General features: G+C 39.4%; 1 pseudogene; it reads left to right on the plus strand.

Annotated features, from left to right (window-relative positions):
- Window positions 1–7,416: 7,416 nt before the first annotated feature.
- LOC132148733 (interleukin-3 receptor class 2 subunit beta-like) lies at window positions 7,417–17,720 on the plus strand (annotated as a pseudogene).
- Window positions 17,721–17,974: the final 254 nt, after the last annotated feature.

The raw sequence follows: 17,974 nt of genomic DNA on the forward strand, positions 1-17,974 counted from the left end.
TCTAAGGCAATGCTTTACATACAGTGAACTTTAGTTTTCATTAACAATGAGACATACATTGGGTACAGTATTAATAAATCTTTGTTTCAACTTTTCGTTAGCTCAGGTATACGGTTAAGAGATAAAACTTTTAATTTTAATAATTTATTAGTAAATGTTGAAATTAAAATAAATGTTCCTCTTCAGGAACTCGAGCTGCGTCGAGCGCTTTTGGGGCATGCCTTTGGCAAGAACAACTCTGCCAACCCTGCCAGTGTTTCAGGGCGCAGCGGTCTCCCGCGAGTGCCACTCCCAGTTATGTCCGCCCGCGAGTGTAGCGGAGCTGGAAAACTCGCCACCCCTTCGGGGGCCTCTTACAACAGAGATCAGACTGATTCCCTTAGTACATTATTTAGGAGCGTGGAAACTACTGCCAAATGGATCTCAATGGGTCCTGCACACTGTAGAAAGAGGCTATTGTATTCAGTTCGGCCGTCCACCGCCGAGGTTCAATGGGGTTACACCGACAGTCGTCGGCCCCCAGCAGGCTCTGGTGATGGAACAAGAAGTGAATACCCTATTAAGAAAGGAGGCCATCGAGGTGGTCCCTCCTCTAGACAGGGAATCCGGGTTTTACAGCCGGTATTTCATAGTTCCAAAGAAGGATGGAGGGTTGCGTCCGATCTTAGACTTACGTCAATTAAACCTCTCAGTAATGTTTATTCCTTCATCCCCCGAGGCAGGAGTGTGTGTGTGTGATGGATATATTTGTCCATCCCTTCTCTCTGTCACTCATGTATTAGAGAGAGAGAGAGTGTGTCGCTGGGGTGTCGCTGTTGGACAGTGTTTTCCCTACTTCCTGTTGGCCTTCTGTAGCAAATCGTAGCTCCGTGTAGCTGTTTTTATTTTATTTTTTCTCTAGAATCTTTATCTTACTATCACTCTCTGTTTTTTAAAGTGGTAAAATATACCAGAAAAGCATTAAAAACTGCTAGATCTGATTACTTTTCTTCTCTTTTAGAAGAAAACAAACATAACCCCAGGTATTTATTCAATACAGTGGCTAAATTAACAAAAAATAAAGCCTCAACAAGTGTTGACATTTCCCAACACCACAGCAGTAATGACTTTATGAACTACTTTACTTCTAAAATTGATACTATTCGAGATAAAATTGCAACCATTCAGCCGCCAGCTACAGTATCACATCAGACAGTGCACTATAGACCCCCTGAGGAACAGTTCCACTCATTCTCTACTATAGGAGAGGAAGAATTGTATAAACTTGTTAAATCATCTAAACCAACAACATGTATGTTAGACCCTATACCATCTAAGCTCCTAAAAGAGGTGCTTCCAGAAGTCATAGATCCTCTTCTGACTATTATTAATTCCTCATTGTCATTAGGATATGTCCCCAAAACCTTCAAACTGGCTGTTATTAAGCCTCTCATCAAAAAACCACAACTTGACCCCGAAGAACTAGTTAATTATAGACCAATCTCGAATCTCCCTTTTCTGTCCAAGATACTAGAAAAGGTGGTATCCTCACAATTATATTCCTTCTTAGAGAAAAATGGTATATGTGAGGATTTCCAGTCAGGATTTAGACCGTATCATAGTACTGAGACTGCTCTCCTTAGAGTTACAAATTATCTGCTCTTATCATCTGATCGTGGGTGTATCTCTCTATTAGTTTTATTGGATCTTAGTGCTGCGTTTGACACAATTGACCACAACATTCTTTTGCATAGACTTGAACACTTTGTTGGCATCAGTGGAAGTGCATTAGCATGGTTTAAATCGTACTTATATGTCCGCCATCAGTTCGTAGCAGTGAATGAAGATGTATCCTATCGATCACAAGTGCAGTATGGAGTACCTCAAGGCTCAGTACTAGGGCCGCTACTCTTCACGCTTTATATGTTACCCTTGGGAGATATCATCAGGAAACATGGTGTTAGCTTTCACTGTTATGCTGATGATACTCAGCTCTATATTTCTTCGCAGCCCGGTGAAACACACCAATTTGAAAAACTAATGGATTGCATAGTCGATATAAAAAACTGGATGACGAGTAATTTCTTACTGCTAAATTCTGAAAAAACAGAGGTGTTAATTATAGGACCTAAAAACTCTGCTTGTAATAACCTAGAACACTGTCTAAGACTTGATGGTTGCTCTGTCAATTCTTCGTCCTCAGTTAGGAACCTAGGTGTGCTATTTGATCGCAATCTTTCCTTAGAAAGCCACGTTTCTAGCATTTGTAAAACTGCATTTTTCCATCTCAAAAATATATCTAAATTACGGCCTATGCTCTCAATGTCAAATGCAGAAATGTTAATCCATGCATTTATGACCTTAAGGTTAGATTATTGTAATGCTTTATTGGGTGGTTGTTCTGCACGCTTAGTAAACAAACTACAGCTAGTCCAAAATGCAGCAGCAAGAGTTCTTACTAGAACCAGGAAGTATGACCATATTAGCCCGGTCCTGTCAACACTGCACTGGCTCCCTATCAAGCATCGTATAGATTTTAAAATATTGCTTATTACTTATAAAGCCCTGAATGGTTTTGCACCTCAGTATTTGAATGAGCTCCTTTTACATTATAATCCTCTACGTCCGCTACGTTCTCAAAACTCAGGCAATTTTATAATACCTAGAATATCAAAATCAACTGTGGGCGGCAGATCCTTTTCCTATTTGGCGCCTAAACTCTGGAATAACCTACCTAACATTGTTCGGGAGGCAGACACACTCTTGCAGTTTAAATCTAGATTAAAGACCCATCTCTTTAACCTGGCATACAAATAACATACTAATATGCTTTTATTATCCAAATCCGTTAAAGGATTTTTAGGCTGCATTAATTAGGTAAACCGGAACCGGAAACACTTCCCATAACACCCTATGTACTTGCTACATCATTAGAAGAATGGCATCTACGCTAATATTTGTCTGTTTCTCTCTTGTTCCGAGGTCACCGTAGCCACCAGATCCAGTCTGTGTCCAGATCAGAGGGTCACTGCAGTCACCCGGATCCAGTACGTATCCAGACCAGATGGTGGATCAGCGCCTAGAAAGGACCTCTACATCCCTGAAAGACAGCGGAGAGCAGGACAACTAGAGCCCCAGATACAGATCCCCTGTAAAGACCTTGTCTCAGAGGACCACTAGGACAAGACCACAGGAAACAGATGATTCTTCTGCACAATCTGACTTTGCTGCAGGCTGGAATTTAAATACTGGTTTCGTCTGGTCAGAGGAGAACTGGCCCCCCAACTGAGCCTGGTTTCTCCCAAGGTTTTTTTCTCCATTCTGTCACCGATGGAGTTTCGGTTCCTTGCCGCTGTCACCTCTGGCTTGCTTAGTTAGGGACACTTCATCTACAGCGATATCGTTGACTTGATTGCAAATAAATGCACAGACACTATTTAACTGAACAGAGATGACATAACTGAATCCAATGATGAACTGCCTTTAACAATCATTTTTGCATTATTGACACTGTTTTCCTAATGAATGTTGTTCAGTTGCTTTGACGCAATGTATTTTGTTTAAAGCGCTATATAAATAAAGGTGACTTTGGCTTTGACTTTGACTTAATGTCACTGAAGTTCAAAATGCTCACTGCAAACAGGTTGCAGCTCAAATCAGATCCGAGGACTGGTTTGTCACAATAGATCTCAAAGATGCATACTTCCACATATCCATCCTTCCACAACACAGGAAGTTTCTGAGGTTCGCTTTTGGGGGCAAAGCCTACCAATATCGAGTACTTCCCTTCGGCCTTGCACTCTCACCCCGCACGTTCACGAAATGTGTAGATGTGGCTCTGGTACCCCTCCGTATGCAGGGCATCCGCATTCTGAATTATATCGACGATTGGTTGATTTTAGCTCAGTCAGAGCAGATGGTGGTTCGACATCGAGGTGTCGTTCTCACCCATATGGGGGAGCTGGGTTTGAGACTGAACGCCAAGAAGAGTGTACTTTCTCCAGTTCAGAGAACCACCTATCTAGGCCTAGTATGGGATTCAACCACGATGCAGGCACGTATGACTCCTGCTCGGATCGAGTCAATTCTTTCCTCAGTCAAGAGAGTCAGAGAAGGCCAGTCACTCACTGTCAAGCAGTTTCAGAGACTGTTAGGGCTCATGGCAGCTGCGTCCAACGTGATACCTTTTGGCCTCCTGCACATGAGGCCCCTACAGTGGTGGCTCAAGACCAAGGGGTTTTCCCCAAGGGGAAATCCATTCCGAACTATCAAGGTCACGCGGCGATGCCTTCGTGCCTTAGACATATGGAAGAAACCTTGGTTCGGTGCTGGGAGCTCTTGGTCGCCTTGTAACGCTAGCGACAGACGCGTCCCTCACCGGTTGGGGTGCGGTCATGAGTGGCCACCCTGCCCGTGGTCTGTGGAGCGGTCGCCATCTGACATGGCACATCAATTGTCTAGAAATGCTAGCAGTATATCGAGCATTGAGATATTTCCTCCCAGACCTGAGAGGCTGTCATGTGTTAGTGTGCACCGACAACACATCGGTGGTCTCTTATATCAATCACCAGGGAGGTCTGTGTTCACGCCCCTTATACAAGCTGGTACACCAGATCCTCCTGTGGTCCCAGGGCAAACTCCTCTCGTTAAGAGCAGTGTATATTCCTGGGAGATTGAATGTGGGTGCAGACATGCTGTCGAGACAGGGGCCGAGGCCCGGGGAATGGATGCTTCACCCCAAGGTGGTGAAGCAGATATGGCAGATATTTGGCAAAGCTCAGGTGGACCTCTTCGCAACTCGAGAGACGGCTAAGGGTCTGTCCTCTGTCCTCTGGCCTTAGCTGTGCTCTTCGGATACACACTAGGCAGGGGTTTGGTAGTCTGGCAGCGTTGGCACATCGTTCCCCAAAAGCGCTCGACGCAGCTCGAGTTCCTGAAGAGGAACGTCCCTAGGTTACGAATGTAACCCTACTTCCTCGAAGGAATGAGACGCTGCGTCGCAGAGCCATACTCCTGGCACCCCTGCCGGCGCTTGCTTCCCTACTCGAAGCTGAAGCCAGCTGCGTGGCACGTGCTTTTATAGCTTCCTGGTCGCTACGTCACCCCGCCTGTGACGTCACGCTCTTCCGTTGGAGTGATTGCACACAATATTCAGAGTAGTTCTTGCCAAAGGCGTTCCCCAAAAGCGCTCGACGCAGCGTCTCGTTCCTTCGAGGAACTAGGGTTACTTTCGTAACCTAGGGACGTTTTCAATGCTTTAGTAGCATTGTGTATTGAATCTTTGTGCTGTATTTTCTGCTGGCAATCTGATATGCAGTTTTCATATGCTACACTTTGCCCACCCAGTTTTATGTAGGCCCAAGGTTGCCTTGATTTGCCCTTAACCCTCACCCAAGCAACTGTGCCAACATGTTTCAAGTCCACATCCATTGTGCCAGTACCAAAAAACTCCTCCCCAATGTGCCTGAATGACTATCGCCCCTTAGCACTCACACCCATCATCATGAAGTGCTTTGAGCGGCTGATCCTAGCACACCTCAAAGACTGCCTCCCACCCACACTGGACCCACACCAATTTGCCTACCGCAGAAATAGGAGCACAGAGGATGCAGTATGCACAGTGCTGCACTCTGCACTCACAAACTTGGACAATAACAACACATATGTACGGATGTTGTTTGTTGACTTCAGTTCAGCATTTAACACCGTCATTCCCTCCAAGCTGACAACAAAACTTGGAGACCTGGACATTAACACCTCCCTCTGCAACTGGATTATGGACTTTCTGACCAATAGGCCTCAGCATGTTTGGTCAGGCCACAACCACTCCACGACCATCACACTCAACACCGGCGTACCACAGGGCTGTGTGCTGAGCCCATTCCTTTACTCCCTCTACACCCACGACTGCAAGCCTGTGCATGGATCCAACTCCATCATTAAGTTTGCAGACGACACCACTGTGATTGGCCTCATCTGTAACAACGATGAAACTGCCTACAGGGAAGAGGTACAGCACCTGGCCACATGGTGCGCTGACAATACCTGCTCCTTAACACCAGACAAAGGAGCTCATTGTGGACTTCAGGAAGAAAAAAGGAGGCACGCATTACCCCATCCACATTAACGGAATGGTTGTTGAACGTGTCTCCAGGTTCAAGTTCCTGGGAACCACCATCTCGGAGGAACTGTCCTGGACTACACACACCTCCAGCCTGGTCAAGAAGGCTCACCAGCGCCTCTACTTCCTCAGGACACTGAAGAAGAACCAGCTGTCTTCAGCCATCCTGGTGAACTTCTACCGGTGTGCGATCGAGAGCATCCTGACCAGTTACATCACAGTCTGGTATGGGAACTGCTCAGTGGCTGACCGAAAAGCACTGCAGAGGGTGGTGAAAACTGCCCAGCGCATCACAGGGACACCACTTCCTGCTATTGAGGACATCGACAGAAAACGCTGTCTACGCCGAGCTCGCAGCATTCTTAAGGACTCCTCTCACCCTGACCATAGACTGTTTAACCTCCTGCCCTCCGGGAGACGCTTCAGGAGCCTCCGGACAAGGACCACAAGATTCAGGAACAGCTTTTTCCCTACAGCTGTCTCCTTGCTGAACTCTGCCCTCTGACACCACCCCACACCACACACACAGACTCCTCCCCTTCTTCACCACTGCATCTGACTGTTTTATTTATTTATTTACAACAAGCAAAAAACAGTAAACTTGTTATTACTTGCACTACTGTCTGTTCATCCAGAAACACTGAGTAATCCATTTGCACACTGAAAATATTTTCTATGCACTGTACTGTCCATTGCACTAGTGTAAATTATGTTCATATGTTCATAGTTCTGCCTATAGTGTACATACACTTTTACATAATCCATCTGTATAGTATGTTCATAGCACACCTACCTGTATATCATGCTTATAGTATTTAAAATCTGTAAATTATGTCCATAATACTTATCTGTATAGTTATTGTACATATTATGTACCTTGTATATTCTGTACTTACTGCTTATTGCACTTCTGGTTAGATGCTAACTGCATTTCGTTGCCTTGTACCTTACATGTGCAGTGACAATAAAGTTGAATCTAATCTAATCTAATCTAATCTAATGCGAACAGAATAACTAGCATTGCTCACATTGAGCGTTAGAGATTTGAGCATTTTTGGTTTTGGAGCACTGACAGAAAGAGGAAGAGGAAGAGAAAGAGAAAGAGAGAGAATTTTCTGGCACTTCCAATATATCCTGCTTTTTATTAAAAAGCTTGTTACAGCGTTTGAGTCTGCAAATGTGGTTCAAGGGTGTTTCTTAGCATGTAAGCGAGTCAGTGTGGGTGTTTAAGTGTGAAATTGTGTATGTCGGTGTGAATACGTGTAGATGTGTTCTTCCATGCTTCTGGGAGCTGTGACTCTCCTTGTCTGGTGTTCATGCTTTAAATGTGAATACTGTCATTATAATGTATTGATCCAGACTTCATCTGTTTCTGGATCATATTTAGCCGCATGTAAACTCTGTTCCTGTGAAAAGACTGTTTCTGATGACCCAGCAACTCATTTTTTTACCCAACCAAGAAAAAAAAGGAACTTTTGGCTTTGAGTTTTTTCAAGTAAATGATCTCATGTGTGTATATGCACTTCAGTAACGAGAGCACAGCCTCAAACACGCACTAGGCAAGCATACTGATTTGAAGTTGACTGTAACAGACCAACTCTTTTATCTAAGCACTGATGAATGGAACATTTACAAGCCTTTCTTGATGACAGAAATACAGGTAAGGACTTTGTAAAACAAATATATGTTTAGAGGAGTATGAAACTCAATAATAGACTGAGTTTTCAGAGTTTTTTTGTAGTGTTGACTTTAAATTATATATAGTCACTGACTGAAGTTAAAATATATATATGGTATGAAATGAGTAAGAGTATGAAATACAATAATCAGTTTTGAGCTTCTTATATTAACAGTATTCTTATGAAATATAAAATATAATACACTAATATTTATTATAATTTAAGTGTGTCAATGAAATAATAAAAAATAAAAAACAGACAATTCAAAGAGATAAAAGGACCTATGAATAGACAATATGTTGTGGGTGTTGTATAAATAATCTTTTTTCTGATCTTTATATGGATCAAAGAACATCTAAATAATTTATGTTTAAAGCAGAAAACAGTTTTAAAAACTGGAAAAGGGAACCAATCATAGATACATTTATACTAGGAAACGTCTGGTTTGGGATCTTAAAATCCAAGAAAAGAAAAACCCTGCTATGCTATGTTGATCGATACCCAGATTATTATCCGATAATCAGAAACCAAAAAAAATAAAATAAATAAAGACAGTTACAATCTTAATCCCTAAGATTATCTGGAAATGTTCAACATTTTTATCTAAAATAATAAAACACTTAAGATAAAAAGATAAAACCTAATGTTGCTTTTAAGCATAAATATAACTAAATTTAGTGTATTGTGCTTAACACAAGAATAAAGACAAAAAATTAAAAATAAAGATGCATTTCACAAAAACAAGCTACCAGCGCATGCAGTCAAGACCACCAAGGTTCTTCATATGGAAAACACAGTTTATGTCACTGTAGGAACAAGGAGTGAGGTAAAACCTGTTTTAGTTGTTTTTCCACCCTTTCAGTGAGTTCACTCACCTACGTTCACCCATGTACTTTACCACAGCTAAATATAGCACACATACCGTACACGGTACGCCTCTAAATGAAAGCGGAAAATTAAAAACAACATAAAAACATAAGAAACTGAACTAACTTTTACAAACTAAAAAGGTTTTAAAGTCAACCAACAGAACGTGTTCTGTGTGACCACATCTCTTTCCCCCAACGCCCCTCTACCTCTTTTAAGCTTAGGGAAATCCCTTTCTTTCGTTTCCTGGCACTTGCGAGAAATGTATTGCGACGTACAGTAGCCTACTACGTCTGTTTTTACGCTGCATCGCTTTATTGGCGGGTTACGGGTACATGATCAGATTCAGCCCAGTGGTGTGGTTTTATCTACCGCTATTGAACGAAACCTGCTGCATGGAGATCTACTGTATTTTTTTAAGATGTGCACCTGTTTCCTGAAGTGCTCCATTCATTAAAAGATGGATTTTGAATTCTTCATTGAAAAATGGATTTGGAGGTCACCATGCTTTTGTCATAAACAGTAAGCAATATAATATATGCAACATTGTGCAAATGTGTGTTTCTTTCATTTTTAGATGCTTTGTCAAACTTTCAAAAGTTTTCACTTTTGTGTAATTTTCTGTGTTAAAACACGTCTACCTCTAGACACAACCAAAGTGTTTGAAGGGAAACAAACTGTTTGTCGGACCAATGGTAGACGGGAAGAGCGTTCAGGAAACATGTTTGAAAACGCTCATTATTTTTACAGTTTTGTTTGGTGGCACAGATTACTTGAGACACACTTCACCTTTAAAGGTTGCTTAGTTTGCATCATGGAAATGCTTTCAGTTACAAATGTTTTTTAACGAGGGTGGAAAAAAGCGCATGTGTGTGTTGTTTTTGTCAGCGCACACGTGAGATGAAAAAGAAAGTAAGTTTTCTGTTTAAAACAATGAGAATTCTCAGAAGCATGTCTGTGGGGTGTTTTTAGACCTATATGGCTGTGTTTGCCTTTATAACAACATGATGTATGTTGTCACATTTGTTCTTAAAGTGATAGCTCACCTAAAACAGGAACACAAGATAAGCTATTTTGAAGTCAGTAAGGGTGAAATGTTGCTCAGATGACATGAGGTAGGTTGAACTGTACCTTTAAACTGAATGGTTCTAATAATCAGCACTGGTTTCTGAATATCCAGATATCTTGAAAGTAACCGGCAGAACCACCTACTGTAAAAAGCGCCTGGCTTTGTGATCTTGGATCTCAGCTACAATGTTCTCCACGTGGATTCTGCATATGGTTGGATTTACTCTGCTGGTCAGGGGAGACATCAGTGATGAACAGTGTCCTCTTCATGAAGTCATGCCTGGGAAAGGTGAGAGAGAAAGATAACACTCTCAGACATTATTGCACTCAATTTATTTTTTATTTTTTAACCTTTTAAGTTCAGGGCTGTGTCCACCAGATAGACCCTTATCAGTGGTTTCTCTAATCTTCAAGTGGCCTCTACTACCACTCTGGACTCATACATATAAATGTTATTATCGCATCCGACATGAATCCTTATCTTGGACCAATCTAAACATCAATACAGATTTTCCTTTGCAGACACTTATAATTCAGGATGTGATTTTGACTGGCCAGTATAAACCAGCTCTGAAGGTCTGATTTTAGAAGTTCTCTAATCTCGAGAGCCTTGCAGAATCTAAAAATATTAATAATAAAAAAAAACCCTTTAGGTTTAGCAATACAAAACTTACATCACCTAGAGCTTTGTCAGACTAGTAAGTCACTCGAAGTTCCTGTTTGTGGCCAAATGTCTGGGGAGAGAGAGAGAGAGAAAAGACAGCATTGAAAAAAAAAAGTTATGAATGCTCCAGAGCTAAATTTCAACTGTCCTAGATAACTGTCATGAATACTTATAACATAAGTATGAATACTTATGCAATGGAATCATTTTAGTTTTTATTTTTAATAAATTTGCAAAAATGTAAAAAAAAAAAAAGAAAACGTGCATGGAGTGCAGACTGATGTGGGAGAAAAAGTAATTTAAGCAGTTTAACATAGGGCAGCAAAAAAACGTGAAGAAAATGAAGGAGTATGAATACTTTCGCAAGGCCCTGTAGCTTCATCATAAATTCATTTTTATAAATTTTATAGTAATTTTAGTACATCAAGTTAACTTAATTAAAATGAACAATCTTGCCATGGCAACCAGCTGAAGTAAAATAAATGTAGCGAAAGTGAAAAGTGAAAAAAACAAGTAAAAAATAAATGCTCTGCATTCAACCCATCCATGTGCACACATACAGAAGTGAACACACACATCGTAAACACAAGGGTCTCACCTCTGTCGTGGTTTTGAGGGCAAAAGAGAGTGCAACCCATAACTGAATGAACCGTCATGTCATGACAGATGTCATTACACTTAATACTGACCTTTGAACTCTTTTTTTTTTTTCAGAATCTGCAGTGATGGATTCCTTGCAGTGCCACAATGACTACATGACCTATGTGCAGTGCACATGGGAGGTTGATCCGCGTGTTCATTCACAAGATACAGAAAACATGCATAAATTGTACTATGGGGACTACTTGGACGCAGTTTTAGAGTAAGTGGAAAAAACTAAAGACAAATGCAAACAAACACTGAAAGAAAGAAAGACTACAATATGGAAAATTAACTTTTTTAAACTCTCTCTCCCTGTCTGTAGAGATGAAACACCTTGCGTCTCAAATAGATCCGGTGTGCTTTTATCCAGTGGGAAGATCTCTCACATGTGTCGCTATAACACTGACAGGTTTGCTATAGGAGCAGATCACGTTCTCTACTTCAAAGTGCCCTGTGTACCCAAAGGCACCACTCTCAGAATTGCAGACGAAGGTGAGTGTGTGTTTGTGCATGTGCATTTAACTTCTAAAGCATCTCTGGCATGGAAAGCCTTTCACCATAGCATTTCTGTGATATCAGGAAAAGTTAGGGCCCCAATTGACTTGATGGAGACGGTGACTGATAACGGAGGTCATCTGCTGTCCTGGAGAAGCCCGTATCCTGCATCCTCAAAAATCACAGGAACTCTTGTGTACCAGCTTCAGTATCGCAAAGACAGTTTCGATAAATGTATCGATAACTGGACTGTGAGTACACACAAACACACACAGTACACTGTCAGAAAAACAAAAGTATCTACCACAAATGCATAATAGTAATTTGATATATTGTTTAGGTACTAACATGCACCCTTATGTTTAGATAATTTAACACATTTTAATTCAATTAAATGTTTCACACTAATTGTGCTGATTAATATATAAAATATATGCTATAATATTTTATATATAACTACATAAAAAGTCAAACTACACACACCCACCCACACACCATTCATTAAAGAATCTTGAAAAAAAAAAGTCACGATTTCCACAAAAATATTCCACCAAATCAGCATATTAGAATGATTTCAGAATGATCATGTGATATTAATATTTTTAGTAATAATATTTCACAATATTACTGTTTTACTCTATTTTCAATAAAAAATTATAATAATTAAAAAAGAGAATCTGAATCTTGCCGGCTCTGAACTTTTGAACGATAGTGTATCCTATTGTATATATTTATATTTGAAATGGAATAATTGTTTTAAATTAATAAAATGTCAGTATAGGTTCCAAAAGTTCTGACACACTCAAAATATCATCTGATAGGATATGTTGTGGATATCCTGTCTACAACTGTGCTGTTGCATCTCTGTTTCACCATAATATCAACACCACAATCTGCCAATGTACGGACACGTCAGCATAACCTCAAACTTCACACGATTCCCACCTAAGATAAAGCCTCCACATGAAAGAGTGATGCTAGAGTTATGAAACTGGAGACAGATCCACTCTCAAGATTTGGATATTTACATGGGGAAATGCTGAGCACGTTTATATGTATTTTTCATGAAACTTAACATTGTTTGTTTACTGATGAATGTGCTTTCACATAGGCGCACAATGTGTTACTGATATAAGTATCACCTTGTTTTCCAAAGTGGGAGGAAGTTACTTCCTGAGACTTCCGACTGATTAGCTACTAATGACTTGTTAGAAATTTGCGCTGCAAACCAGTGTTTACATAATAAATGACACTAATATGAAAACAAATACTAGTTTGCAGTGTCAAGGAGCATGACGGACTGTTTTTGTAAACTAAAATATCTTAAATATATTAAACCGGAAGTAAAAAAAATGAATAGAATTAATAGATAAATGTGAAATAGTTTTTACACAACAGTTCAATAAACTAAGTGTTTGTATTTAGTAGTAATTACACTTTTGAGGCAATGTTGACAATATTAGCAAAGACATAAGAATCGATTGGTCAGTGCAACAAAGCGATGTTTACTTCCTGAATGAATTAGTGTTTTGAACGAACGAATAGGCAGTCAGAAGGTTTTGTTCCTACAGAGTAGACGAAAAACTCACAGTATTCATAAAAGATTAGGCAAAAAGTACCCAGATGAAAAAAAAAAAGTTTGCAACTGGCATTCATCACTCAGTTACATGGTGTAATTTGTACTATTGAACATACAATTCGAAATTTTATTTTAAAGTGTAAAGTAATACATGTACAGACTGTGTAAATAAAGTTCTGTAAAAACTTTACTTGTATTTTAACAATAAATTCTAAGTGTTTCCCATCGGATAATCAAAAGTTCTACACAGACTTGCTGTCTTCACACCCAGTTGAACACTTGGGCCATATAGGAAGTATGTCATGTAAGTAGACAAGTAGTCAAGACCGCAGTTGTGGGTGTTGGGACATGCCAGGCCAAATTTTGACTCGGGTGATTATGTTATGATTATGTTGCACAAGTGCCCACTACTAATGAAACCCTTGCCAGGGGCTGAAGTGGAACGTCCTAAGCCCTTGATCACTTGGAATCCATTATGGAGTTCATTTATCTTTATTATTATTTTTATTTTATTTTTGCCCTACTAATCTGTTTGATGCAGTATTTTGTATGTGTATACAGTAGGTAGTTTTAAATCTTAAAAAATAATTCATATATCGCTGTTTTGGGTTTGAGTAAATTCAGTGCGATCAGTGGCGACTTCACAACCATGCTATATTGTGGCATATGGAGATACCTGAAGTGTAAATATGAAGTAGACTCACTCTCTCGGTCAAAATTCAGGGCCTGAGGATCTATCCATATGAACTTGCCCCGTCCACTTAACCAAGTAGAACACACTTCAAAATGGCAGTGGGGATTCCCCTGTTGGGAAGTGCATAGGGAAGTAAAACACAGCCCGGTTTACATTCATACTAGACACATTCACAGTAGAACATGCTTTTTAAACAGTCTCTGAGTAATTACTTAGTCGAAAAAAGTACCTCCACAGAGAGTACGCGACACACTTTTTTTGTTTGTGAATGAATTTTTCTCGTTCTCTTTTACTGGAACAGATTGTGGATAACATCAATGCTTCCGAGTATATGATTGACAAGGAGTCACTTTTGGGTTACCATTATCAAGCTAGAGTGAGGGCGCGAGGCCCTGTAGGACTCTGGAGTGACTGGAGCCCCCTGCTGTATTGGAAGACTCACAATGGTATTATTTTTGTGTTTGTTTTTGCTAATAGTCTAAATTAGATATACTGCAAACATCTGTTTTAATAAAGTGCATGACCTCTCACAGATGGAGCCTTTAACCTGCAGTGTGTGATAATGAAAGAAACAACTGTGACGTGTACCTGGCAAATGAAGACAGAATATTATCAGTTTATGTCTTATCATCTCTGGTGCAGTAATAATGATAACACTGAGTAAGTTCTCCATCCATCGCAAGCTCGTGCGACTATCAGTTGATCTAATGTCACATCCTGTATACTGAGAACTCTTTCTGTCCCTCAGACTCTCAGCTTGTTGCGAAGATCCACAGCTTCAGTCGCGCGAAGCTGACCTTTCTGAGTTTGTGTGTTCTGTAAATACCTCTGACCCTTACATGTTAACAGTGGAGCTGAGACCAGTGTACTACACTAGGACGTTCAATACTGAAAAACACAGTGAGCTTCTTTGAAACGTTATTTAGTGGAGTCTGCCATCTGAGTTTAGGAAAAACACTAATGTTCATTCGTCTTCTCTTCAAGTTAAACTTTCACAACCTGGCCCGATCCATGTGAAGGAAGTAGATGGTGTTTTCATACTGAACTGGACTGAACCAGCTGTGTCCGAACATTTTAAATACTCCATCCAGATAAAAATCTCATCCTTCAAGGTGCGTAAGTTATCTTTCTGCATCTGTGTTGCGTTTACTAAATGATTCACTGTAGCTGTAACTGATCGCATGCATGATTTCACTTTCTCTTTGTAGACCTCAGAAAGCAAGATCCGTCCTATGGGGCAAAACTATTTTGATATTTCATCTGCGCTTCTAGATCCTTCAACTGAATACCAGGCCCAGATCAGATTACTGCATGTACCTGATGATGTTTATGACGTTCAGCCATCAGAATGGTCGCAGCCAGCAGGGTTCAAAACTAACCCGGGTAACATCCTAGTTTAATGTTGATTTATTTCATTTACTTTTAGAGAGATTTGGGTAAGTTGCCAGTTCATAACTGAGATGTGCTTTGGAACATTAATCTCACTTTAAAAATGGTGTTTTAAATAATGAATTGTTCATTTTGTAATTGTATAATTAAAGGAGAAATGAATCACTACAGCAGCAATTAGTTCAGTTTTTTTAAGAAAAGAAAAGAAAATTATTAATATTGATATATAAATTGGACTTGGGTAGATTGTGTTAATTGTTTATTTTGGGTTTACATTGAGATATAATGAGATGACTCTTAAAAATTGGTGTGTACATGCAAATTCACCCTGCATGTCTGTTTGCTTGTTTGTTTGTTTGTTTGTTTGTCTGGCGACACTTACATAAGGTTCCATTGGTTAACATCATTTAATGCATTAACTAACAATAAGCAATATCTTTTCTGCATATCTGAATGGATGAATGGATTAATTAATGAACATTTTAATATATTCAGTTTGTTAAAATTGAAAAGTATTCATTCATTCATCTATTCAAATATACATATTAATTACAGAGTGTTTCAGGACTTTATGATAGAAATAAAAAAATTAAAATAAAAAGTGCTTTGTCCTGTGCCTTTCTGTCTTTTTTACATGAAAGAACTCAACTTTATACATGTGTAAATTAGTCATAAATAGCTTTTTTTAAAATAACAAAGATGTCAGAAACATTTTGTGGAATATCTTTGTAGTAGTTGATACACGCAGGACATAACTGGATATGTGATGCATGAGAAAACCTCTTTGTGTGTGTGTAGTTTCATCGCCCATCAGCTTTATAATCTACATTTTGACTCCTGTGCTCGTGGCTGTGTTTTTCATCATCTTGTACAACACCCTTCCAGTCTTACACAGGTAAAACCCGCTATACTCTTACATTTATGCTTTTATGCATCCATCCAAAATGTCAGACAATAAAATCAATATATAAATTTAATCAATTTATTCATTCCCTTGAAATCAGTTTCATCTCATTACACTGGTACTGTTACAGGAACGGTCGTTCATTTGGTTTATTTGTGTTTGTTTATTCATGTGTGTAATTCTATAATAGACGGATCACATTGTGGAAGGGATCAATTCCATCGCCCATAAAGAGCAAAGTGCTGGAGGGGATGGTGAAGGTGAGCCTTTACTAACTGATCTTGGAACAGTAAATGTTTAAGGTGAATCTGGAGTTTGATGCACAATATAATTAATATAGCATCTTCAATTTGTTTTCATTTCAATTTTTTTGTAAAATAGGTTTTTTTTTTTTTTACTTTGCTTTAATTATTTAATTTCACTGTTTCTGGTACACAACAGCTAAGGATGGCAAATATGGCCTTCTAAGTACGGTCTAAGTTTTATAACTAGTAATCCACCCTTCCAAATTACACCTGGTCACATGTACAGTATTACATTTTTTTTCTATCTTTCTCTTCTTCAGAAGTCTCAGAGTGGATGGCCAAATCTCCAGAGCGAGAAAGAGTCAACCTCCATTTGTGTCCTACTGGCTGCAGACAACATCAGTCTCTGCAAAAGCAGGTAAGCTATGAATCAAATTATAATATTTTGCCGTAAACATATGCATTTTCTCCATGATTATCAATATTTCAAATTAGCTTTTATTTTTAGATTTTCAGTTTTAATTTTAGTTGTCGTTTGAGTTTTAGTCATCTTTATGTCTATTTGTTTAATTGTAAGTTTTTAAATTCTAAAGCTTTATTATTGACTGTTAATACTTCTTTATACGTTAAATATTTTTATTTCAGTTTTAGATTTAGTCATTTCAGTACTTAGATTACTACAGTACAGTAGATTCCGGCACTATTACTGAAAATGTGTGTTTAATAGTTTTAGTTTTGATTTAAGTTTTAGTTAATAATAGCAAAACTCTCTAAAAAGGAAATGAAACATTTTGCATAATTCCACCAGTGCCTCTTTCCTTTTCAAACGCTCAGACTTATTGTAAGTCACATTATTAAAATGGGTGACAATGTCTTTATGTCTGACAATGTTTTTCTTTAACACTTAACTGTGTTACAGTGTCTCTTCGGAGCCGTGTTTGTCACACAGTGAGGAGGCTGTTAAAATGGCACAGTCAGGTGGATCAAACCACATGCACGCCTATGTGAGTGAAAGCATGCACAAGGAAAAATCAGGCATGAACTTCAGCGGACCTTATATTATGTGCTGTGAGCAATCCTGCACCCAGTTCAAATTTCCTGACAGCTCTATAGACAAAGATCACACATGTGCGTCAGGAAAGTCTGAGAATTTTGCTCCTGTAAATGGAGGCTACGTTATTAATCCTCCCACCACCATGCCAGCAACTCAAAACCCCGTCCCCATCGACAGCCCGACCAATAACCCTTCAGACGAACCCCCTGCATACACCCCTGGCCCAGATCAGGGGTGTATGGTCCTCCCTCATCCATCCGGCTACTTCACAATGCCATGTGTCGTCACAGACTAATCAGAGCCGAAAGGATGCACAAAGATTGCACATTCTGGAACATAATGACCAAGGACTCAATGACTGTTAGTTTGGTGCTTTTTAAATAAAGAAAAAAATAACAAATAATAATACAAGAATAAAAAATAAAAACATGAGGGGACCTACAGGCTCAAAGAAGGAACGAGAGGTGGACGATCAGAGCTAAGCACAATCAGTGGATCACAGTGAATGTAGTTCAGATCTTTGCTTTATATAAACTTTATGAGCAATGGTCTAAAGACAGATGAATGTTTTGAATGCTCATAATGAAAAGGGGG

The sequence above is a fragment of the Carassius carassius genome, chromosome 9, assembly GCF_963082965.1.
Source record: "Carassius carassius chromosome 9, fCarCar2.1, whole genome shotgun sequence".
In the NCBI taxonomy this organism is placed as follows: Eukaryota; Metazoa; Chordata; class Actinopteri; order Cypriniformes; family Cyprinidae; genus Carassius; species Carassius carassius.